The 25400-nt window shown below is 38.8% G+C and overlaps 1 pseudogene; it reads right to left on the bottom strand.

The window, feature by feature from the left end:
• Positions 1–24642, bottom strand: part of LOC149170993 (photosystem I chlorophyll a/b-binding protein 3-1, chloroplastic pseudogene) — a 38315-nt pseudogene extending 13673 nt beyond the window's left edge.
• Between the last annotated feature and the right edge of the window lie 758 nt (positions 24643–25400).

Here is a 25400-nt window from a genome sequence, read left to right as displayed (position 1 = left end):
AGAATGGTTTCCAAAATAATTGGACCTTTCAAGTTCCCAGAATAAGACTGCTAAATATTAAATTTTATATGTGAGCATGGAGGGGAGAAAAGCATAAAGATGTATACAAAAAGCAGTCGTTGATGTCAGCAAAACTTTAGAGAGGTCTGCTTGGCAATTATTTCTACAAATTAAGGTGCACAATTTACATAGGGAATGATGTAGAGAGGATAAATAATAATTGACTTAAAACACCTAGGTGACATATTCATATACCAACAACAATTTTGAGTGTTACCACTCTACCACCACCCCTCCATGCCCCAACATTGAATAGCACATTTTATCATTACTCAAATCCCCCCAATCTCCCCTAGTAAAATAATTCCAAATTTTACAAAGATGACTAAAAAATTCTTAAGACCACATACTGATTTACCACCATCCACTGAGGCACCTAGGTAACCAGCCATAGTGATTGTTGGCTATCTAGGATGGTAACCCAGTTCCCAATTACATGTCATATCTTCAACTTTCTTCATCTCTAGGTCTAGGTCCTTGTTGGTTCTCCATCATACTCTCATTTTCCTCATTTTGAAGGGCATATTTCCATAAACTCATCAAAACAATATTTCCACTCTATTCAATTGCCATCTCTTTCCATCGATAAAAGGATTTAATGGAATTAAGCTGGACAATATATCAAGCTAAGAATTCCAACTCATGTACCCTTTGCCTCAAAACCTAATTGAGTTACTTAATTAAAACTGGAAGTCTTTATTGGTTTTCACAAATCACATGGTAAATTCTAACATGCACATAATTTTAAGAATTAAATCTTCAAAATGCTTTCTAGAATAAAATTGGATAGTGTTTTGGCAACTCTCAAGGTTTTCTGGTAGGCAGGCAAACTAGTAGCTTCATCCCTAAGATAGTCTTGATCATTAATTAAGAAAATTCATCAATAATTTTCCAAAAAAATAAATAACTCCAAAAAAAAATAATGGAATTAATTCACCATCCACTGAATATAAGCAAAGACAACAATAATGGGTTGCACACATCTCCATGCATCTGCAAATACAAGGACATGCAGATGGTTTTGATTTCTTCCCTACGTCAACTTTAGTCTAGGTCTAACAATGTTCCTTAACAAGGAAGTTTCTATAGTGGCTTCCATCCTATTATCAATGGCTACACAACATGTTCATTGATCTATGACTTTTTTCATAAATTTGCAAAAACGTTGTCCGATATCTAGGGCACATAGCAATTGACTCAATAGCCATACATTCTTTTCCCACTTCTCTATACAAGTTTTGGGTATCTGATTATCACCATATCTTAGTGTAGCAAGAGGAATAACACGTAAATAAAATCAAGATTGCATTAATAATGATATAAACGGCTACAAGCTAGTCAAGTCAAATCCACTTTATGAATGTGGGATAGACAAAAAAATACAGTAAAGTGAAATAAAGAATAAAAGTATAAAATAACCTAAAGTAGAAATTGACTTTATTAATGACCATGTCTAATATCTAATTGACTATCATAACCTGGTATTTATTTTAACACCCTCTCTTACTAGTCAATTTCCTAACTACATCAAGTTTGTTGGAACCCAAATACTCATTGAAAATCTTTGTAGTCTGATCCTTTGTGGTACAATTCTACAGTTCAATAGATCCATACTTTGTAAGTGTCTGATGAGGAGGTAGTGAATCTCAACATGCTTGGTACACTCATGAAAAAAATGATAGTTGGATAATATGAGCACCCATTGATTGTGACAAAATAAGGGTGTTGACTTTGTCTGCAACACCATTTCTGAAAGCATCCTCCTCAACCAAACGACCTCAAATTGTACTTTCATTGATCCTCGATATTATATTTTTGTCAATGAAGGAACTATTGTGTGTTGCATTATTGCGAGCCTATGTGACTACACCCACACCAAGCTTGAATACATATCGAGAAGTTGGTTTTCTATCATCCACACAAACTACCCAATCTGATTTTCTATTCAAACATAGCCTAGGGTCTTTTCTTCTTCTATATTCAAGTGTCTCTTTCACATATCTCAACACTCACTTCACTATAGTCCAAATATCTACATTTGATGCTGTCATGAATCTAGAAATGAAGCTCACGGCATAACTCAAATCAAGTCTAGTGGCAACAAGATATATCACACTCCCCACTAGTTGCCTAAAAATTGATTCATTAACTGCTTTAGAGTCAGTCTTAGCTGAAAGTTTCAGCCCTATCTCCACAGGTGTAGATGAGATTTTGCACTTCTAAACCTGTCAAGTAAAATCCTAGCATTTTTCTTTTTGTGAGACAAAAATGTTTCTCCCTATTTTCCAAACTTCTACACCTAGACAGTAATGTAGGAGGCCTAGCTCAGTCATGTCAAAATCTTTCATATTAGAATTCATCTGTTTAATAACACTAAAATTACTAGCTATAATAATAATGTCACCTACATAAATGACCAATAGAATGATATCATTACCAACACTTTTGACATAAAAATTAGAATCTGAAGGACTTTGTTGGAACCCTATTCATCGAAGTATCTTCCAACCCTAATGTACCATGCCCAAGGTGTCTACTTTACACTATATATAGTCTTATGCAATCTGCAAACAATATGCTCCTCCACTAGAACCCAAGACTCCTCTAGTTGATTCATATACACCTCTTATTGAAATCTCCATCATCCATGTGATGGATCTTCCAACCAATCTATGCTTCTAGGGCTAGAACTAATCGAGTGGTGCTCATCTTTGTTGTAGGAGCAAAGTTCTGCTCATAGTGAATGCCCTCTTGCTAACAGTACCATTTTACGACCAACCCAACCTTGTGCTTGTTAAGTGTGCCATCTGTAGGTTTTAACCCCATACAAAAATTACCTGCATACAAATTCTAAAACACAAAAAATAAACAATGTGAGAGCATAACACTTAAAACAAATATACACATAGATTTTCCCCTGGATCCCAAAACCGGGACTACCAATTTGATTTTTTTTACTTTCCTTTCAATGTTACAATACATATTTAGATATGTTGAAGCATCCAATCCCATGGACCGAAAACCATTGCGTCCAAAACCATGTGCGAAAATCATGCACAAAATCATATGTAGATCCGCCCAACCTAATATAGGCCTTGTTCATTCTTTCTGCAACTCCATTTTGCTTAAGTGTATATGGAGTGGTCTTCTGTTGTGCTATACCACACTTCTTACAGAATTATTCAAATTCCTTACTTCAAACCTCTCCATCCTTATCTGTCCTCGGCGCCTTTATCATCTTCTCTGTCTTGTTTTCCACCAGAGCCTTAAATTCTTTAAACATATCAAAGACTTCAGATTTCTTCTTAAGGAAATATATCCATGTATTCTTTGAGAAGTAATCTATAAATGATAGATAGTACACATAATTACCCAGTGATGGAACCTTCACAAGTCCGAACACATCACTGTGCATGAGCTCTAATATCTGTTTTTCCCTCTTACCACCAAAGGGGAAACTCACTCGATTCTGCTTCCCATATACACAATTTTCACAGAAATCAAAATCCAGAGAGCTATTACTAATACCTTCTACCATACCTTTACCATGAAGCATTCAAAGGCCCTTCTCTCCAATATGTCCAAGCCTTTGATGCCACAACATGGTCTTCTCTCTAGAGACCACTAGATTTTCTGCTCCACTTTCAGGAACCATAGAACTGTTGCACCCAAAAAAAACAGTGCTACCTTGCAGCTTGTACAAAGTTCCAATCCGAACTCCCCGCAACAATACTAGTGCTCCCCAAACCATCTTGCAGGTATCCTTCTCAAAAACTCTTTTTACACCTACATCATCCAACTTTCTTACAAAAATCAGATTTCTAGCCAACGCAGGAATATGCAGAACACCCGGAAATGTTCTAACCTTCCACCTTGTAACTTCAACTTTACTTTTCCATGACCAACGATTCTAGCCTTCCTATCATCCCCTAAGAAGACATCACCACCATCGTATTTCTCATACTAGCAGAACCACTCTCTATGGGGAGTGAAGTGAAAGGATGCACCTAAGTCAATCAACCATGCCTCATGATCTACATGTGTACTTGAGCAAGCCAATTTCACGTCCCCACCTTAATCTAAGGTGGTTTTCACCTCTACAGAAGAAGCATCATCAGATCACTTTCCTTTATTAGGAGCTTTAGATTTACAGTCCCTTTTGTAGTGCCCTTCCTTTCCGCATTTCCAGCATACCACCTTTACAGGTTTTCCTGGAGAATTAGATCTCCCTCTAGATTTATATCTCCCACTCGATGACTTATATTTGTTTCTGTGCTGGGACCGTCCACGTACAGACAAGGCATGACCATTTTTTCTCTCCATATTTTTCCATCTCATCTCCTTCGTCAGCAAGGATGAGAATATTTCATCAAATTGCATGGCAGTTGCATTGCTACCTATTGCAATAACCAGACTATCCCACGAATCTGGTAGAGAACACAACAAACTAATGCACTTATCTTCATCTGAAATTTTGATATCAAGAGATGATAACTAACTTACCACAGTATTAAACATATTCAGATGCTCTGTCACTGAGTCTCCATCTTTCATCCTCAGGTTATACAGTTTTTTTTGTAGGAACAGTTTATTCACCAGAGAATTAGATTGGTACAAAGTCCCTAACTTGTCCCACAAAGCCTTCACCATAACTTCCCCTGATACATTCAACATACTGAATATAAGACACATAATTTTATTGTGCTCTTTTCCTTCCGATCCAAATTGTTCCATTCTTCATCAGACACTCCCGTTGGTTTAGTACCCGAATCTACCACTATCCACTGATCTTTATCCACCAACAGATTCTCCATCTTTAGTTTCCACAACTCAAAACTCTGGCCATTAAATTTCTCGATTTCTATCTTTCCATTGCTTGTCATCTTCTTTCACCACCAGAATCGATCTTGCAAATCTCCCACTGAACAGGGCCTACCACAGGCCCAAGCGAAACCCCTCAGCAACAAAGGCATCCCCTTGAAGCCAAAAACAACTCTGATACTAAATGTAGGTTTTAACCTCGTACAGAAATTACCTGCATACGAATTCTAAAACACAGAAAATAAAAAATGCAAGAGCATAACACATAAAACACATATACTCAAAGATTTTCCCTTGGATCCCAAAACTGGGACAACCAGCTTTATTTTTCATTATTTTCCTTTCAATGTTGCAATAAATATTTATACATGCTAAGGCATCCAATACCATGGACCAAAAACCATTGCGTCCAAAACCATGGACTGAAATCCATCGCATCCAAAACCATGTGCAAAAATCATGCACAAAACGATAGGTAGGTCTACCCAACCTAATATAGGGTCCAAAAAAAATTTCCCAGGGCGCTGCCCCAGACCCCATAGAGGGGGGCTACCCGCCCCCACTATGATCCCTCCACTGTGCAATTTCCGCAATGAAGGGGGGGCTCCACCCAACCTCTAACCCCTTGGTTCACTACGTGGGCTAGTCGTGGAAAGAATAACACAACCCAACACCATCTACATTTCCCTCGCCCTTGTATACCCATTTTCCACCAATAGGTTTCTTCCCTAGAGGAAGGGCTATGAGATTCCAACATAAGCCTTCTGTTGAGGCCCTCTCTCACCATTTTTCTAATCAGCAGCCTCTATTTACAATGTTTCTTCATATGGCCCACCTTGCTATAGTGGCATATGTTCTTCTAACTTCTAGTTGCATCTTCACCATTACATTCACCTTTTCTTTTTAACCATTTTCCTTTCCCATTGACACTAGTTATAGAGGTCTGCTTTGAACCCCCTGTCTCATTATTGCTATCGATCTGTTTCTTCCATATGTCTTACTATAAGAGTGTATTTCATAGCTCATCAAACTTCAAGTCAAAATTCATATTCAGATTTATAAATTACCTAATGACTTCAGATCAGATCTTGTGATTCATGAATGGTTTTAATTCAAAACTCTTAATATATTTTTTTAATTTTAAAAATATTAATACATTTTTTGTACTTGATGTATCCTTTCCATTTCCAAATACTGTGTTTTCAAAAATCTGGCTAGTATGTATCATCGTAACACAAATTTTAACCTTACAATTCCATTTTTAGTATTTTATTAGGATATACAATAGCTTTTTTGTTGGTGTATCATACACCACGTAGTTGGTGTGTCTTCAAATGATTGACTTAGCGTGGGAAAGAAGACAATAATTGGTGACATCCTGCAAAAAATTGGTCAAAGTTCGCATTTCTCTTTTCAAATATGTGAGAAAAGATTACAACAATGAAAACCATGATATACATCACCATATAGTCTCCCATGCACTTGATTTTACCAATTTGGTTGTAAGACAAATTACACAAGGTCACAAAAGCTACTAAAAAGAAGATAAGTCTGATTCAACATAAATAATGGTTTCATAAAAGCAAATTAATTTTAAATAAATTAAAGGCAAGCACAGGAAAAGTTGCGGTAGGTAAACAGGTTAAATGGATGACAAAAATCAAAGGAATATGACTGAAAAGAAGCCTAATAACCAGCAAAGGGGAAACTGATCCCTTGTAAAAACTCCAACTGCCCAGACCTGAAATGTTGTAACTAAAACAATAGGAAAAGTTTTCTTCTATCCCTTTTGGGCGGGACAATATGTGATATTACTTACCAGCTTCTCGTTCAAATGCATCATTTCTCTCTTGAAATATGTATGAATTTATGAGACACCAAAGCTTAAACATATGAGCAAAAGAATCTATAGAATAGTAATCCAACACCAAACAACTATAAGTAGCCTCCACTATCACATCTAAACATTATATGACAGAAAATGCAGGCATGTACATAATTGATTTTGATGCCCTATAAAGCAAATATGCAGATGGAATATCATGTAATAAAAATCGACGTCTGACTACCAAAATAAGGTTGAGCACAAGAAACACATGCATAACACCAGAGAAAACTAGTACACACTAGATAAACCCATGTTTTCTAAAACCTAACAAGGAAATTCCAAGGTTGATAGTCGAAATGAAAATCATTTACTTCACTGAAATCACCACCATCCATTAATTTCATGGCATCATCTCTGAGTTGATTAAATATGGATTCTAGTTTGATGCTCCCTTCATCCTCCGTGGAGCTTGTAGAACCTATATCCATGGCAAGTTTTATTTAAAATATCCTTTAGAGATGCCTATTGCTTTACCCAGATTCAGGGGACCTTTTGAGTTTAATACCTTAAATATCTTTAAATTTTCAGGATTGCTAATACTTGCAAGAAACTAGAATACGTAGCAGATTGTTTCCAGGTAGATGTATTAGAAATTTAAGGTTGTTTTCCTAAGTCACAGCTAGGATTTAGTTGCAATATCTATTTGGACCTTCCCCTCACTTAAAATTCAATTAGAATATCGACAACAATTTGAGAAATAGCGAATGTATGACAAGGGAAACCAATGGAAAGGGTCCTCGACAACTTTAGTTAGACACCATTTAGAGATGGATGTACATGCAGTCAGTATCATTAGGGATTTTGACATTTTAGATAAGCAAGATCCTTTATATTGCCAGAATTGCCAATATTTGCGATAATTTGGTATGCTTAGCATATTATTTCAAGGAAGTTGTCCTGGAAATTTGAAATGCAAAGAAACCTTTTGGGAGTTGGTTGTGAGCCATATTTGGACCTTTCCCTCACTTCAATGATAGTTAGGATATATTCCTAATTCTAGCAAAAAAGTTCTCTAGGCTGGGGTTAAGACTCAATGACACTATGGAATAGGAAGAAGGGTTCTTAGTCGAAAAGATAACTTGAAATTTACTCCCCATGCTTTATATCTATGGAAACACTACTATATTGGAGTTTCGTAAGTTATTATTCTAAAATCTAGTATCTTTAATATACAAGTAGAGGTGAGCAGACCTAATCAGCAGGATTGGTGATAGTATATGACAAGCACTTCTTTACTATGAAACCAACAAACTACATTAAGGGATATGAGTTACCTCCAGATAGCAGGAAGGATTAGCAAGAGTCAGACAATTTAGGACAAGAATGACAGATGGATAAAATAGTGTCAAACCATATTGAAGTCATAACATCTTTCAAGTCCCAAGTTTTAGGCTAGTTTGTAATCAATCAGTCCCTTGTTGCCAATGCAATTCATAAAATATTAAAATAGGGTTAACCAATGGTTTGCTTACATTTTAAATAGATGAAATAGTGAAACATGTCTTTTAAAGTTGTAGAGCTCGTTGAGTGTTGTGGGTATGGACCAATTTAGAATAAACAAACTTCATGCTTGGTCAACTCAGCTAGAAGGTGGCAATTTGAGGAGATTTATTGATTGTCAAACAAAATGGCAAGGAAATATAAAGCACTATTTTGCTCATAGGTTTCTATGGAGAAGGTAATGTATGGAAGACTTTAATGGTGCATCAACCAGCTTCTGCCTTATAGAGTTGACAGAGTCTAAAGTTGATATAGTTGCAAAATTTGCAACCAAAATGAGTTTGTATAAAAAATATATGGATTCTATGGAGTTTGGCACTAAGGTGGATATGTTGCCTATGCTTACCTATCTCGGGAGAGAGAGAAAATTGCAATATCCCCTTGCTAATTAATGATTTCATCAGTATAATCATATTGTTCTTTATTGCAAGAAAGAATGTACCATTATCATAATTATATGTATGTTTTGATTTGTAGTATGCATCATTCTTTGTACACATTTAATCTGTTGCTATCGATAATATTTTATTTTAGTACCAATTATTTTCCTCCCTCAATCATCTCAATCATTTCATGTCTACCCTCTTTTTAACCCCCATATTTTCTCCATGTTATACTGGAGGGTTTAGGGCCAGCACATTTCATTAGGCTAGTGTTCAGAGTATGATTTCAGAGACAATTTTCATTGAGTCAGAGGTTGGTTTAAACAAGAGTTCAGATGCAAGATGCTTCAGTAAAATTGTCCAGAGTTGGTTTCCAGAGAGAGTATACAGGTTTTCATCATATTGGAGATTTGTTACTTTTGGGATTTAGTAGAAGTGGAGACAGGAGAAGCTAGGGTGGAGGCACTGTGGTCTAAGAGGCATAGTTTGGTGGTCTCTATGGCAGTATTGATTATACATTTGTATTAAGGTATTCAACATGTGCAAACATATCATGTTTTCAAAAACCAAGCACTGTAAGGTAAGAAGCAATATCTACTTGATTGCTTCCTAGTATAAGTGAGAGGTATTTATAGTTGGCAAGTCTAGCAGAAATAATGATACAATGCAGTCAAGGGAGAAATCCAAAAGCTCGTAAGTATTGGGTATTGGGTGAAAACATTCAACCAAAGGATGATAGATTTGAAGGTTTTTAAAATTAAAATAAGCCTGACATTGACATCCAAGTTAGGTTTTCCAAGTTCTAAACTTTGCAAAAGGAAAAGAGCCCACAAAATCCAATATTTTAACTTATTGTTGTACTATCTAATTTTCTCCTAGAGATTACGCACCTACAAATCCGATTGTTGTTTATTCAGTGCTCATAGAGCATATAAATTATAAATTTCGAGCTTAGAAAAAGACACCGTCATGGTTGCTGAAATCTCGGCTTGATGAGACAAAAGCTGAAATTAGTAAAGGAATTACACTCATTACTAGCTCATTACAGCCTTGGAAATGAACTGATTGTGACCCTTCCAAGTGCAAAGTCTCAAAAAAAATGAAATCTTGGAAAAAAGCTTCTGATGAGCTATTTAAGGGTCTCCTTAATGATATAAAGTTCAGTCTCTGTATTCAGATGCTAGTCGTCTCTACATCGCAACAGAAATATACAATACTCTTGCAGGAGGACCCAACCACTCGATTTGTAGGGTCTAAGATTAACTCTGAGAAGCTAATTAGCTTGCTTGCGGGAGAGCCAGATGTTCATGTAATTTGTATATATGGAGTGGGAGGGGTTGGTAAAACAACATTGCTAAAAATAACATACAACGTTTTCAAGGTCAATAGAGGAGGCTTTGATTTTGTGATTTGGGTTAAAGTTGGTCAATTCCCTAATTTGGCCGACTTGCAAAGTTGTATTTTTCATGAAATCAAGCATGACTTACCAATCTATAATGATGTTGATTATAGGAACACATCATTGTCTACTTCTATGAGGGACAAGAAAGTTCTTGTGTTCTTAGATGATTTATGAAGATTCGTCGATATTAATTAATTGGGCATGGTGTTTGTCAATAAGTAGGGAAGCAAGAATGTATTTTCTACTCGTCAGGCTAGAGAAAAGGGTGCACAAGAGTCCATGAAAGTACAAACCCTATTCCTTAATGAAGCCGTTGATTCATTTTGCAAGATAGCTTTTGAAGGCCAAGGTATTCCCCAGGATAAAGCGAATACATGGAGACAAGTTGCAGATGAATGTAAAGGTTTGCACCCTAGCCGTACATGTACTAGCTGCTACATTGAGGAGAAGACCTATGGATGATTGGAAACTTGCTTTAAAGCATATGCAAATAGGGGATCCAAATTTTCTGAGTGCATATCCTCATGTTAATGGGGCATTGTTTGAGCCATTGAGATGGAGTTACGATAATTTTCCCAATCCTACTTTGAAGAATTGTTTTCTTTATTGTGCCATGTTTCCCAAAGATGCTGAAATCCATCTGCAACTTCTTGATTTCAGCTTGTAGTGCTTAAGTTAGAAGCTGCTTTGATTGTCACTCTTCCTCAATTTATTTTAATTATTGTTCCAGTTTAGATCCATAAAAAAGAAAGAATAAATATGCAAATCTAAGCTAATTAAATTTACAAAAAAAATAATCTAAAGCAAACCAATTATTTTTCATAAGAGAATTTGGGCAGAAAAACCTCGATGTTCATCTCTTCTATCAGTGATTCATTTTCAAGCTCATTGTTGCATTCCATTATTGTCTGGCCTACCCCTAATAAGTATTTTCCTTGAGTACAAAGAAAAAATGTCAAAAGGCATTAAAGCCAATATAAAAGCTAGTGCTAGGATCTCGTAACATACAATATCCATCTCACATGTAGCAGCAGAAATTGATGAGAGCACCAAATAACTTGATGGTACGTTGGCGGTTGAGCCTGAAAATGTCTTTCAGAGAGAAATCATGGGCTACCATAGCCTACATTAGCTTCTAAATTTTTGAGGTAGAATTAACATTGCCCACAGATTCTCTATGTGGCTCCTCGTTTTGCAGCACCTCCAAATCAGATAAAACTAGTAATTTTGTCTTGTTCCTACATGTAGATTTGAAAAAATAAACTCTAAACTCTACAGCATGCTCTCATTCTTGTGAATTCAACTCTAAACAAGTAGATGCATACATCCATATAAGCCTTGTGCCTGGGTCATGTATTGACAAAAGCAATGGAAAATATGGGAGATCATATCAGGGTTTTATTGCAGAAGTTGGTTGTAGGTAACGAGTTGGACCAAAACTCTATTGAACTACTGACAACATCTTTGAAATGAGTAAGAAGCCAAACCTCTCTGGCTTTCTTCTTTTTAGACTCTGAATCAATGGTCTGATAGAAAAGTTATGTTTTAAACTTGAAACCACTTTGCTTCCCACCCTTAGTTGATTGTGCAAGGAGGTAATGCATGGTCAGGTAATGGTTTTCAAATGTTTTGTTTCCCGCTCTTGATTATTTTTCCGTGGTAACACATGGTTAGATAATGGTGGTGAAATTTTCTAAATGGGGGTAGAGTCAAGTGGTAAATCACTTTGACTTCTATTTTTTTTTTTTATTAATTTATTTCATTTTAAAATGTGTGTGGTGTAACTAATAATATGTGTGGATAAATCTAAGGACTTATTTTAAATCAAATTAGAATAATAATATATTGAGAATGATAAATATTTATTTATTTTTGTTTATAAAACGTGTGTATTACATCATATATTAGAGTTTTCAGAATTAAGTAATCTCATTGTGTTTATGTGATGTCTAAACTATTGCATATATCTCCTCCTAATAAGAAGATATTGAGCTCTCATACAATTGAGACCTCTAACATTGTATCCTAATTCCAGATATTCCCAAAAGCATTGACTTTCCTTCATGTGATCAAAATATGACCCTCCAATGACAAGGAGTTTTGCTTCTTCTCCACCGAGTTCCTATGTTTTTCCTTCAACAATAGTCTTCCAAAAAAGGTTGGGCCTTGTGTGACATAAATGATTATGTCAATGGGGTGAAACCACAAGGAGAGCACCCACCTTATGTGTGGCCTTATTTTACATATATATGCATGGGAAAATTCCATAGACTTCACCATCTTTGATGGATGGTAATTTAGGTAGACCATCATTGCCCAACTTCCAAGCATCTTGTCCCTAGAGGACCAAGAGAATTGAACATCTAACCTCATGAAAATGGAGAGATAGATCTCACATCTTACTCATGGCTACTTAAACTAACCCTCAAGGCTACAAGACATTTAGCCCATATTTGGAGAATAATCAATGGAATGGTAAATTAGTGATATCGTATTGATCCACACTCACATATAATGTGGATTATGTCTAACTCTTTGCATTAGAGCCACCCAAGGGTGCTAATTACTTTCCCTCCCCCACGACACTTAGCATGTGACCCTCATCCATGCATTTGATGAGCTTTGTAAACATAATCATTCTCAATGAAAGGGAAGCTCCTCACTCCAAGGTGTTCTTCTCAATGCCTATGTGGTTCATTTGTTGTTCAACCCTACTCTTGTCCTCTCTCCTTTACTTTATGTGATTTCCCTCACAACAAAACTTTATTACATAAACATTCGAGATAAATGCAACATTTTCCCACTTGTGTTCCATTTGGAATTTCAAGCCTCCATGCATTCAACATGGCTTTCCATCCCAAACTTATTTTATATCATAAACACTAGGTTTTATCGTTGTTTTATTAGATTGATGTTGGCGGAAATAGAAATAAAAGGGATTCAAGGATGTTCTTTTGAACTAGAGAATGTGGGATGTTGCCCAAGATATTACCCAAAGGCCACACTTTCTCACTATTATATTTCAAGAATTTGGAATTCATCTAAGGCTAGTTGATTTCTACTTGGGATACTTCCTTCATCACACCACTCATTTAGTGTTCAAAGGCAACAATTAGAAATAGCTGCAGTTTTCATTTTGAGCTCTTGGGTTTCATTATCATGGGTTACCATTCATCGGGCCTAATTTTCCTTTCTTCACCTTTTTCTTATATCTAGGACTTAGGGAATGAGTTTTTCATTAGTTTGGAACAACTCATAGATATAAAATTTACATGCATTTGCACTTCAACCTTCAAGTTTAGACTTAGATACATCGTATTAGTGTATCTTTAATTATTTTGGCTTTCAATTTTTTCTTTTCTTTCATCACAAATGACAAAAGGGGAAATAATTTGCCACAAATCTATGAATGCTTAATCATAAAGGTCTCACCCGAGGAAAATGAATGAATATCCTATAGAATGACATGGGATAAAATTTGACTAAGGGAAATAAGGGGTACAATAATATTGATGTGTAGCACCTACTCAAATCACCAAGTATATTCCCAAACCATCAAGATGACACACTTCTTTAAGTAAAATTATGAAACACCATGGGACAATCCAACTTAGAATTTATAGGCAAAGCATTAAGAGTTAGAATAGATTTCTTAAGCGATCACAATAAAAATAATACACATTCAATATATCATATACACATGGACCATACATATCAAGCTAAATGGGGTAGCTAAAGCAACCTATTCCTACACCTAGGGTCCTAGATGGCCAAGGAAAGGTGTGATTGAGCCAATGATAAATCCATGAATTACATATAGATGTATATACCTCATCTAGAAAATGATCAATGTGAAAATAATTCCAGAGGCTAATATGACAATGAAAATTTATAAATTTACTCTAAAAACCCATATATAAAGGGGGGTAATAGGTCCTATGACATCCAACCTACAATTTACAATGGGAAATCCTCATAAGTATCTTTGAACTAATATGTCCCATTAAGGCCAAGATGAGGTATGAGGCCTCACTAATTTGATAGTTGAAGAAGTTTGAATCTTGGTTTGTCAAAGTTTGGCCCTAAGTAGGCAAGCCGACATGGAAGGAGGTGACCCCCTTAAAAGAGTTCAAATGGGGAAGGTCACATAAGGCTTTATATAAATATCTAAATCCAAGAACCTCGCTCATAAAAAGAGCTAGACATGTATTGAAAGAATGTAGACAATGAACCATCCAAATCTTGATATAGACAATATAATATCCCTTGAATCTCATAATAAATGCAGCTTCTACATATGAGGTGAACCTCTAACTCTATCTCATGTATATGGAAAAGCTAGCAAATGTTATTGAGAAGAGGAAGATCATGATGATTAGTTTCAACTTAATGCTAATGTAAACCCACTTCGAACACAACAAGGGGAATCTAAGAGCAACATCCAATGCTCTGGTGCATATGTGGGTTAAACACTAACACCCCCTCTCATTTGCATGAAGTGTACCTAGTACAAATCCATCTTAGAGTCGAGGCAATGAAAATATGAATTCCAAGTACACTGAATGTATTGGCTATAAATAACCTCTCTAATTACCTTACATAAGCATATAATAATGACTTTTACATTGGAGGTGTATATCACTTGAATTGTGTTACAACTTTAATCGCTCCCTCACAAAAATGTGTCATGCTCCCTTGTGATGATGCATCAACCTTAATCGAGAACAACCTCACGATGTAAAAGGAAATTAAACATGATGTAACTTTAATAGTTTCACACATTCACCCTTGGACTCACCACTCATGGCTAATGTGAGGTTATTTAAAGCATTTATGTGGATAAAGACAATAGAACATCCCTTGAATATCATAATAAATGGGGCATCTACAGATGAGGTGATAAACACATCCTGTCTTACACTATTATAGAAATAAATGGATCTTGTTGGTTTTGATACGTGCCATTTAGTGTCATTGTGCAATATTTCATATAGGGTCTTGACAAAAATCATTAGAAACCATTTAAAAGTTCATTCAATAAAAATTAACCCATAAGAGAAAAGTGGGTTTCATAAAGGGCAGTATAATACTATAAAACTTTGTAATGGTCCACAAATATATTCACAGCCGCCTAAGATGAGTTATAGTAAGCTCTTAGGTGAACAATTCATAGTCTAGTTGTAGTAGTTGTAACTTGGTCAAGTTGTTGTAGTCGAGGCAAGACTTGATTGGGTTCCCAAGTCCCAAAAAAAGTAAGGGAATGATAGCTAAGGAGTGCCAAGGCATGCCAAGGAATGAAAAGGAATGCTAACGCATGTGAGATAGTGTCAATGCATGTTGAGGAGTGTTAGGGACTGCCATAACATCACAAGGGAGAACTAGGTCAAAATGCATGGAAATGAACAAATAAGAGTGTGTGCCAAGGAGTGTCAACGAATTCTAGGTGTCTCAAGGATAAAGTGTGTTAGGATAAGGTCAGAATAATACTTGTAGGAGGCAATCCTATGGTTACAATAAGGGCCTAGACAAAGAAGTTTTAGACAAATAGAGACTTTGGGTTGGGCACAACATTGTTTTTCCAATGACTTGGTTGGTTCCCAAGTCGCAAAAAAAGTAAGGTTATCTATGAGGGCATGATAGCTAGGGAGTACCAAGGTGTTCCAAGGAAAGCTAGAAAGTACTAGCACATGCTAGATAGTTCCAAGGCATGATAGGCATGCCAAGACAAGCCAAGTTCTAAGGCATGCCAAGATGTGTCAGGTGCCAGGGTGTGCAAATGCATGCTAGGGAGTGTGAGGGCCAAGTATCAGGGAAACACAAGGGAGCACTAGTTTCGAATGCATGGAAATGAAGTGTCAACAAGTTCCAGGTGTGCTAAGGAGGGAGTGACAAGGTATGTTAGGTAGTTTCAAGGCATGCTAGAGTGCTAGGGAAACATACCAAGATGTGCCAAGTTCTAGGGTGTGCCAATGCGTGCTAAGGAGTGTTAAGGAGTGTCAGGGAAACACAAGGGAGAAATAGGTTAAAATGGATCGAATGAATGAATAAGAGTGTGTGACAAGGAGTTTCAGTGAGTTCCAAGTGTGCTAAGGAGTGAGTACCATGGTATGTTAGGCATCACTAAGTCATGCTAGAGTGGCAGGGCGACATGCACCCAAGATGTGCCAGGTGCCAGGGTGTGCCAACATGTGCTAGGAAGTGTTAGGGAGTGCCAAGGAAACATAAGAGAACACTAGGTCAAATTATTGCATGCAAATGAACAAATAAGAGTTTGTGATAGGAAGTGTGAATGAGGTCCAAGTGTGCTAAAAAGGGAGTGACAAGGTTTGTTAGGAAGTGTTAAGGCATGTTAGAGGTCAAAGAAACATGCCAAGATGTGTTAGGTGCTAGGGCATGCTAATGCATGCTAGGGAGTGTTATGGAGTGCCAGGAAACACAAGGGAGCGTTAGTTTCAAATGCATGGAAATGAATCAATAAGAGTGTGTGACAGGGAGTGTCAGTGAGTTCTAGGTGTGCTAAGGAGGGAGTGACAAGGTATGTTAGGTAGTGTCAAGGAATGTTAGAGTTCCAAGGTGACATGCTAAGATGTTCCAGGTTCCATGGTGTTGCAATGTGTGCCAGGAGGTGTTAGGGAGTGCTATGAAAAAACAAGAGAGAACTAGTTCAAAATGCATGGAAATGAACATATGAGAGTGCGTGATAGGGAGTATTAGTGAGTTCCAAGTGTGTTAAGGAGGGAGTGACAAGGTTATATCCTAGGAAGTGCCAAGGCTTGGTAGAGTTCCAGGTCATGTCAAGGAGTGGTAGGGTGTGCTAGGAAGTGCCAAAGCATTCCAAGGAATGTAGGGTATACTAACATGTGCCACATAGTGCCAAGGGATTGTTAGATGTACAAGGTTCTATGGCATGTCAAATGTAAACTATGTTGCTTAGTTGTTTTATTACCACGGTTGGACGTGAGCCTTCACTTGGTAACTTGCTAAGTGGGGTGAGTTGAGATTGGACATGAGTAGCTTGAGATGAGTTATAGGTAATTCTTAGGTGAACAAGGCATAGTATAGTTGTAGTAGTTGTAACTTGGTCAAGTTTTTGTAGTCGAGGCAGGACTTGGTTGGGTTCCCAAGTCTGAAAAAATTAAGGTTAGTGGTGAGCCTAGGTATTGTAGCAAGAATGTTGCAACTCCCAGGGCTACCAGCTTTACTTTTCAACCTAGGTTTCATACAAACTTGGAGGTGACTATGCTATATACACAAGTAGGATTGGCGGTACTACCTGTTGTCACTGCTCATCTGGCAAGAGACCCCAAGGGTTCCAAGCCAAACTTCTATAGGGTCAGAAGAAGCTTGATGTTGATGGAAGGAGAGAAAACCTAGTCTACGAGAGAGCTAATCTACTGCAGGAATAAGAAAACAACATGCAACCCTAAATCACACCATAACCTGGTTAATCATAGAAACAACTATGCGTGAATGGAATTGGAAATTAACACTAACTTACTACTGTTATCTGGATTGCAGAAGTAAAAAGCACTAGAATTAGCCAAAGGGGGTCAAAAATGCAACTAGGCTAAGCCTATGTCTAAGCGGGGGAGCGATCAGAGGCCTAAATGGCGAAAGGAGGATTTGGGTGAAGCAAAAAAGCATGAGGACCGTTGGATTAGGAAGGTGAAGGGTAGATGAACAATCGAGATCAGAGAGTACGAGGGTACATAGGAAAATGGGTGGACATGGTGGCCTAACAGGATTGGACGACTAGGATTATATCGCACGAGCAGTTGACAGATGGACAACAGATATCATGATCAAGAGAAAACGTGCGGAAATGGTATTGGGTGAAGTGGAAACTGGCCGATCTGGCATGGCAGATCGACAGTGGAGGTTGGAGCGTGAAAATTGAACGTGCTAAAATGACAAGCGGGTTTGGAGGGCAGTAGGCGATATCTCGCGTTCCCTCATAGCTGTAAATAGTTTTGTCGAATTTTGCTTGATTAGCTTCCCCGGCCGACACATATCATGGGGAAACTAGCCATATCACGTGCTCTTAGCCCAATAACGGTCAGACAGAAATCCACACGATATGATGCGATGACCGTCGGATCTATCAAGGTAGATCTACGGTGGAGGTTGATGAAGAGAGTTGGTGAGCAGGTGCGTGACAGCCGTCAGATCTGGTAGGGAAGATCAATGGTCGGGATTTAAAGAGTGAAAAGTCAAATGAGAAAAATAATTTGAGCGGTGATTGGACAATTTGGCTTGTGAAAGACGATTTGTCAGCAAAGACTGTTTGAAAGCGAATTCAACAGTCCCCTGCTCAGGCGTTTCGTGCTGAAGGAAACTGGCATGGGACGGTGAGTGAGGTCAAATGATGAGGAGGGAGAGATCAAGCTGATGACTAGACAAGGAAAGAGTGACGATGAACTCAGTGACTGTGTTTGAATGACAGAACTCCATGAAAACCTAAACCTTGTGTTTTTGGGGTTGTTGCAGGGTTTCTTACTCACACCATAGTCCCAAAAGGAGGAGGTGAGGCCGAGACACCTGTGAGCAACCTTGTGGATCTTTTCCTTGCTAACCTCTTGATTCAATGCAAACATGGATGGAACAAACTGAAACACAACTACTCTGTTCTACCCTGTTGTAATGGACTACAACTATTCAAGCAAACAAACAGGGAACAGGAAGCCACTTCAATAAATGAACAAGAAAACCATGAATATATGTTGAACCACTAGAATAAAAATGCATCTACTTAATCAAATGAGCAATCAAGCATGCATCTATATTGTTTTTGTAATGGGAATGCATCTGATTAAACAAATGGACAAAAAGTAGTAAGCTAAGCTACTTAACAATACAAGAAAGAGGAGCTTTGGCTGCTAGGGTTGGGCCCTAACCCAAGAGCTTCAACCCTCTGAGCTAACTCAATGTTGGCTTGAATCAAAACTCATCTCATAAGCAACTGGACAAAAATTCTAAATACGAGCTAACTGACTGACTGACTATTGGTTAACTGCCTAAAACAACTGAGGTCCTAAGCCTCTATATTTATAAATCCAAAGTCTCAATGACTTCCCTCAAAATTAGGGAGGTACAGCTCCCATCTTAATGGTAACTTGTCCTATCACTTTCACTAGCTTAGTTGCCTTCTAGTAGGGAGGCTACTTGTACTTCCACTTGCTTGGTTGTCTTTTAGTACTTCAGATTTGGTTGTTTGTACTTTCAGCGGATGGAGGGATATTCGAATGGATGGGAAGTAAATGAGGAAGGTTTACCTCGTGTAATTCCTCTCCCTTGTCCCATTTGAGTTTTTACCAAGGTCTTTTACCGTAGTTCCTTGCTTTTACCTTTTATCCCTACATTTCCCTTGCTTTTATCCTTTATTCCTACATTACATGCACATTAGACCACAAAGCAAAATATCCAACTCTAAATCATTTCATAAGCAAAATATAATCAAAAGTATGCAATTAGTTGTAAGAATAGTTGGTTTGACTAAGATAGGATGTGAATTAAGGCCAATTAAGGTCCATATAATTACTCAATGATGAGACTCATTAGGTAGTGTGAGGGCATGATAGCTAGAGAGGGTCAGGACATGTCAAGGAATGAAAATGCATACTAACACATGCCAGAAAATTTCAATGCATGTTGAGGAGTGTTAGGCAGTTCCAAGGGAACACAAGGGAGAACTAGGTCAAAATTCTTGGAAATGAACGAATAAGAGTGTGTGTCAAGGACTATTAACAAATTCTAGGTGTCCCAAGGATGAAGTGTTTTAGGAGAAGTTTGGAATAGGACTTGTAGGAGGCAAGCCTATGGTTGTGATAAGGTGTGGAAAAAGAAATTGCAGAGAAAGGGAGACTTTGGGTTGGGCACAACATTGTTTTTCCAATGACTTGGTTGGGTTCCCAAGTCGCAAAAAAAGTAAGTCTATCTATGAGGGCATGACAACTAGGGAGTGCCAAGGTGTTCTAGGGAATTCCATGAAGTAATAACACATGCTAGATAGTTCCAAGGAATGTTTTTCATGCCAATACATGCTAAGTTCTAAGGCATGCAAAGATGTGTCAGGCGTCAAGGTGTGGCGCCAACACATTCTAGCGTTTGTTAGGGCCAAGTGCGAGGGAAACACAAGGGAGCACTAGTTTCAAATGCATGGAAATGAATGAATAAGAGTGTGATGGGGAGCGTTAGTGAGTTCTAGGTGTGATAGGTGTTAGGGTGTGCTAGGGAGTGCTAAATCATGTTAAAGAATGCAGGGAATGATACCATGTGCCACATAATGCCAAGGTATTGTTAGACGTGCTAACATGTCAAAATGTAAACTATGTTGCTTAGTTGTTTTATGAACATGGTTGGATGTGAGTCTTGTCTTTGTAACTTGTTAAGTTGTATGATTTTAGATTCGACATGAGCATCGTAAGAAGAGTTATGGGAATTTCTTGGGTGAACAAGGAATAGTATATAGTTGTAGTAACTGTAACTTGGTCAAGTTTTTGTATTTGAGGTAGGATTTTTTTGGGTTCTCAAGTTACAAAATAAAGTAAGGGTAGTTTCAAGGGCATGATAGCTAAGGAGTGTCAGGGAATGCCAAGGAATGAAAAAGTGTGCTAACAAATTCTAGACAGTGTCAATTCATTTCAAGGAGTGTTGGGGAGTGTCAGGGAATCGCAAGGGAGAACTAGGTAAAAATGCATGTAAATGAACAAATATGAGTGTGTTCCAGGGAGTGTCGGTGAATTCCAGGTGTCCCAAGGACCAAGTGTGTTAGGAGAATTTTATAATAGGACTTGCAGGAGGCAAGCCTACAATTGTGATAAGGGGCTAGACAAAGCAGTTTCAGACAAAGGGAGACTTTGGGCTAGGAAAACACTATTTTTCAATGACTTGGTTGGGTTCCCTAGTCACAAAAAAAGTAAGGCTATCTATAAGGGCATGACAACTAGGGAGTGACAAGGTATGCCAGGGAATGCCAAGAAGTGCTAACACATGCTAGAAAATTCCAAGGAATGTTAGGCATGCCAATACATGCCAAGTGTTAAGGCATTCCAATATGTGTCAAGTGTTAGGGTGTGGCGTCAACACATGCTAGGGAGTGTTAGAGAGTGCCAAGGAAAAACAAGGGAGCACCAGTTTCAATTGCATTGAAATGAATGAATGAATAAGAGTATGTGATAGGGAGTGTTAGTGAGTTTCAACTACTAAGGAGGGAGTGACAAGTTATGTTATGTAGTGCCAAGGCATGCTAGAGTGCTAGGGAAACATGCCAAGATGTACCAAGTTCCAAGGTGTGCGTAAGAGTGGTAAGGAGTGATAGTGAGTGCTAGGGAAACTCAATGGAGCAGTAGGTCAAAATTCATGAAAACGAATGAATAAGAGTGAGTGACAAGGAGTGTCAACGACGTCAAGGTGTGGTAAGGATGGAGTGACATGGTATGATAGGTAGTGCTAAGGCATGCTAGAGTGTCTAGGAATCATGCGGCCAAGATGTGCCAAGTGTCAGGGTGTGCCAATACGTGCTAGGAAGTGTTAGGGAGTTCTATGGAAACAAAAGGGAGAACTATGTCAAATTAATGCATGGAAATGAATGAATAAGAGTTTGTGATAGGAAGTCTTGGTGCGTTTAGGGTGTGCTAAGGAGGGACTGACAAGGTATGCTAGGCAGTGATAAGGATTGCTAGAGGATAGGGTAGCATGACAAGATGTGCCATGTGCTAAGGTGTGCCAATGCATGCCAGAAAGTGTTTAGGAGTACCAAGGAAGAACAAGGGAGAAATAGTTTCAAATGCACAAAAATCATTGAATAAGAGTGTGTGACAAGAACCAAGGGTTATTTCTTTCACACTCCCAGGCCTTTCCAAGCTTTTCTTGCACGAGCTGTGGGTTTTTCAATTAGATATCTCCCTTATAAATATTTGGGGATATCCCTCATTGTCAACCTCCTCCACATTGCCCCCTGGAAAAACCTTTGCAATAATCTCTCCAAAAAGTATCAACCTGAACCTTCCATGTTCTCAACCTGGTAGGGAGGGCCACCTTGGTGAAATATGCTTTGCAAGCTATGTCGTTATTTCAACTATCTTCCCTCTTGGCCCGTAAGAGCATCTATGTCAAGTTGGTTGTTGCGTTTAGAAGATTCCTTTGGAGTGGGGCAACCATGGAATGGAAGTGGCCATTAGTAGCCTGGCATAAACTTTATCTCCCAAAGACCATGGGAGGGCTCGGTTTGCGCGATCCGAATGTCTTGAGTGACACCCTCAGAGAAAATCTCTAGTGGCAGTGGATACAAGGAGGGAATGAACTCTAGAAGATGATCTGGTCTCAAAAATATGGACAAGGAAAATTGCAGGAAGCCTGCCTTCGTGAACCTCTTACAAGCACTGGATCTACAATATGGAATCACGCTAATAATAATAGTGATATAATTTGAGACTACTTCTTCTGGGAAGTAAGGAATGGGAAATCCTCCCTCTTCTGGTAGGACTCCTGGAAGCATCTCCCCTGACTTGCTCAAGATCAATCACTTTCTAACCTGATACCCCTCTTCCACTCAATCTCGACCCTCCGTGTATTAGATTACTGGATGGAAGATGTGGAACACCACGGATGACGAAGATGGAAATACGGTGTTGATTGGCCAAGAGCGATCTCATGGGAGGTCAGTGCATGCCTGGGGACTTATCTCTCTCAACATCAGGTCCATATATCCCAGGAGATGGACAAACTAAGATGGGGTCATTCTATGACAAGAACCTTTTAAGTGAAAGAAGCCTATCTCATCTAGGCTAATGGTCAGGCTCAATCGAATCACCTCTTCTAGTGACACATCTGGAGAAGCAACCTATGGCCCAAGGTTGCTCACTTCCTCTGGCTAGTGGGCCACAAGCAGATTCTTACCTGGGATTGCCTCCAAAAATGGGGTTTTGTTGGCCCGTCAATATGTATCCTATGCAAGCAAGCAGAAGAATCCCTTTCCCATCTCTTTGGAGATTGCCCCATAACATGTGAAGTTTGGAATCATACCTCCAACCTGTTTGGCCCAATAGATACCCATCTAGATGACATCCACGATCTCCTTGAGAACTGGCAGACTAACCAATTCTCCAATCTGGTGGTGAACTGGGCCTCGTGGTTAACCTTGGGTCTAATTCTATGGAATGCTTGGAAAGAAAGGAGCCAAGTCCCGTTAAATGGAGAAAATATGTCTAGCGTGCACATATGGAGCCTAACAATGTCGAATATCCAGGAATCCATCCTTTCTAAATCATGGTCCCTTGATGACTAGAACCCTGACCCATTAGAAACCTGGATTCTTGCCCATCTGAACCTCTTGTTTTCTTTGATTTACCTGAGCATGCCTATCTCACAACCCCCCTTGCCCACTCCCCCTCTTCATTCCTCCCCCTCAGATAGCTGCCTCCAGATTAATTTCAATGGAGCTTCCAAGGGTAATCCTGGACTGACAGGTTTCAGCAGCATCATTCGTGACTCAGTAGGCTCCCTAAGGGCAGCTTACTCTGGCTTATGTGGTATAACAATGAATAATGTGGCTGAGCTGACAAGATTGGAAGTGGGCCTAAGCCTGGCCTCCAACCTTCAATATCGAAGAATCAGAATAGTGGGGGACTCATGCCTCATCATAGATATGGTACAAAGGATTATCAATGGATCTTCCCCCCAGAAGGTGGCTAGGAGATGGAGACTGGAATCTCAACTTTCTCGCATCCAGCAAGCCCTGACAAACTTCGAATACATCAGTACCAGTTATGTACTCCGTGAAGGCAATAAAGTCGCAGACTGGCTAGCCAACTATGGGGCGAACTCACTGCATAAAAAATTCAGGGCAGCTTTGTCAAATATTCACACCAAAGTGGACCTGGACCTTAGGGAAGTGTAGGATCTTCAAAAACTGTTGACACCTAATCCTCAAGATTGGGTGAATTTATGTAAATAGTTAAATTAGGAATGTGAACAGTCATCAGGAGATGAACTGAGCAGTCACACCCTTTTGTATATAACAATAGCATACCTAATGAAATAAATCGAATCAGTGTTACTACCTATTGGAGTTACTGCCTAACCTGACATGGTATCAGAGCCAGTTCTCAAAATAGTTGTAACTCCCTTCATGTTTTTCTACTGTGGGCTATACGCTAGTCTGCGCACTGTCCACTAAGCGCTGTCCTCTGTCATTCTGACCTGAGCTCTGTCCTCAACGCCTCTGTCCTCTACGTTGTGTTTCATTGCCTCAACGCCTCTGTCCTCTGTCCTCTCTGACTGTTCAGTTCTCTGACTGTTCATAAACGTTTCAAAAAGGGCGTTATTGCACCTGCGCCTCCATTGCATGAACTGCAAACCTGACAAAAACTGCATTCACCTGATTATTCTGTCCTATCTGTGCGGATCCCCAGCATCTCCCACTCGTTGTAGGTTCTATCAAACAGAACCAGGGACTCCCACCTCACTTTCACGCGGAAGTATGTCCAGCTCTTGCGGACCCTGGTGACCGTTTCTGTCATGGACGCGGGCTTTTCCAGGGAGTTGTGGTCTACGAGCCCTTTCTTTGTCTTCTGAGTCTGGCGCACCATCGACACACATAATTCACGCTCCAGTATTCATAGAGGGACAGAAGTGGGATGGTTAATGTCTGCAGAATGCATGCACTGTGAAGTTATATCAAATACCTTCGTATTAACATTGTTGTTCATCGATGAAACTCTGGATTGAATTTTCTTAAAGGAAATGTGATGAATAGAGCATGTGAACGGTGTGGTTTGGTGTATGCGTTAAAGCCAATCGAATATTTGTTCGTTTGTTTTATAACTTGTGACTGCCATTTTTTTAAGAACCCTTTCTGAGCTGGTTCGACCTGCCGGATTCTAGTGAGCTGGTGCATCTGCTGGGAGTTGTGGACACTTCTCTAGTGAAGCGGAAGCGTGGTGCAACTGTTGTGGCGCAGCGGAAGCATTCTCTAGCGAACCGAGACCTCGTTCTATTCCAAAGTTTGGCATCACATTCCGAATTTATTCTTTTCCTTTTGTCGTTGCTCGAGGTCTGAATAATAGAGTAATATTAAAAATTGTTTGAATGGGATGCATTACTCCACGATTAAATTGAATGTCATGGTTGTGTGTTGAACTTTTTGGAGGATTGAACATTGTTAAACGCTGCATGTTGATGCGAACTGTGGGTTTTGGCTCCGTGAACACTAATTTTGAGACACGGTGAACGCTACCTGAAGCAAAATTCTATTCACAGTATATGAATAGCGTTTGGATGGTCTTAATGCACTTTGTATATAATGTCTGGTGAAGATCTTTAGCGCAACAGAATTCTGTTCATGCCT

The sequence above is a fragment of the Pinus tabuliformis genome, chromosome 4_2 (genome assembly GCF_031772625.1).
Source record: "Pinus tabuliformis cultivar Carrire ecotype Pingquan chromosome 4_2, CPIR1, whole genome shotgun sequence".
In the NCBI taxonomy this organism is placed as follows: Eukaryota; Viridiplantae; Streptophyta; class Pinopsida; order Pinales; family Pinaceae; genus Pinus; species Pinus tabuliformis.
Note: the sequence above shows the minus strand (reverse complement) of the source record. Positions and strands in the feature narration are given on the sequence as shown.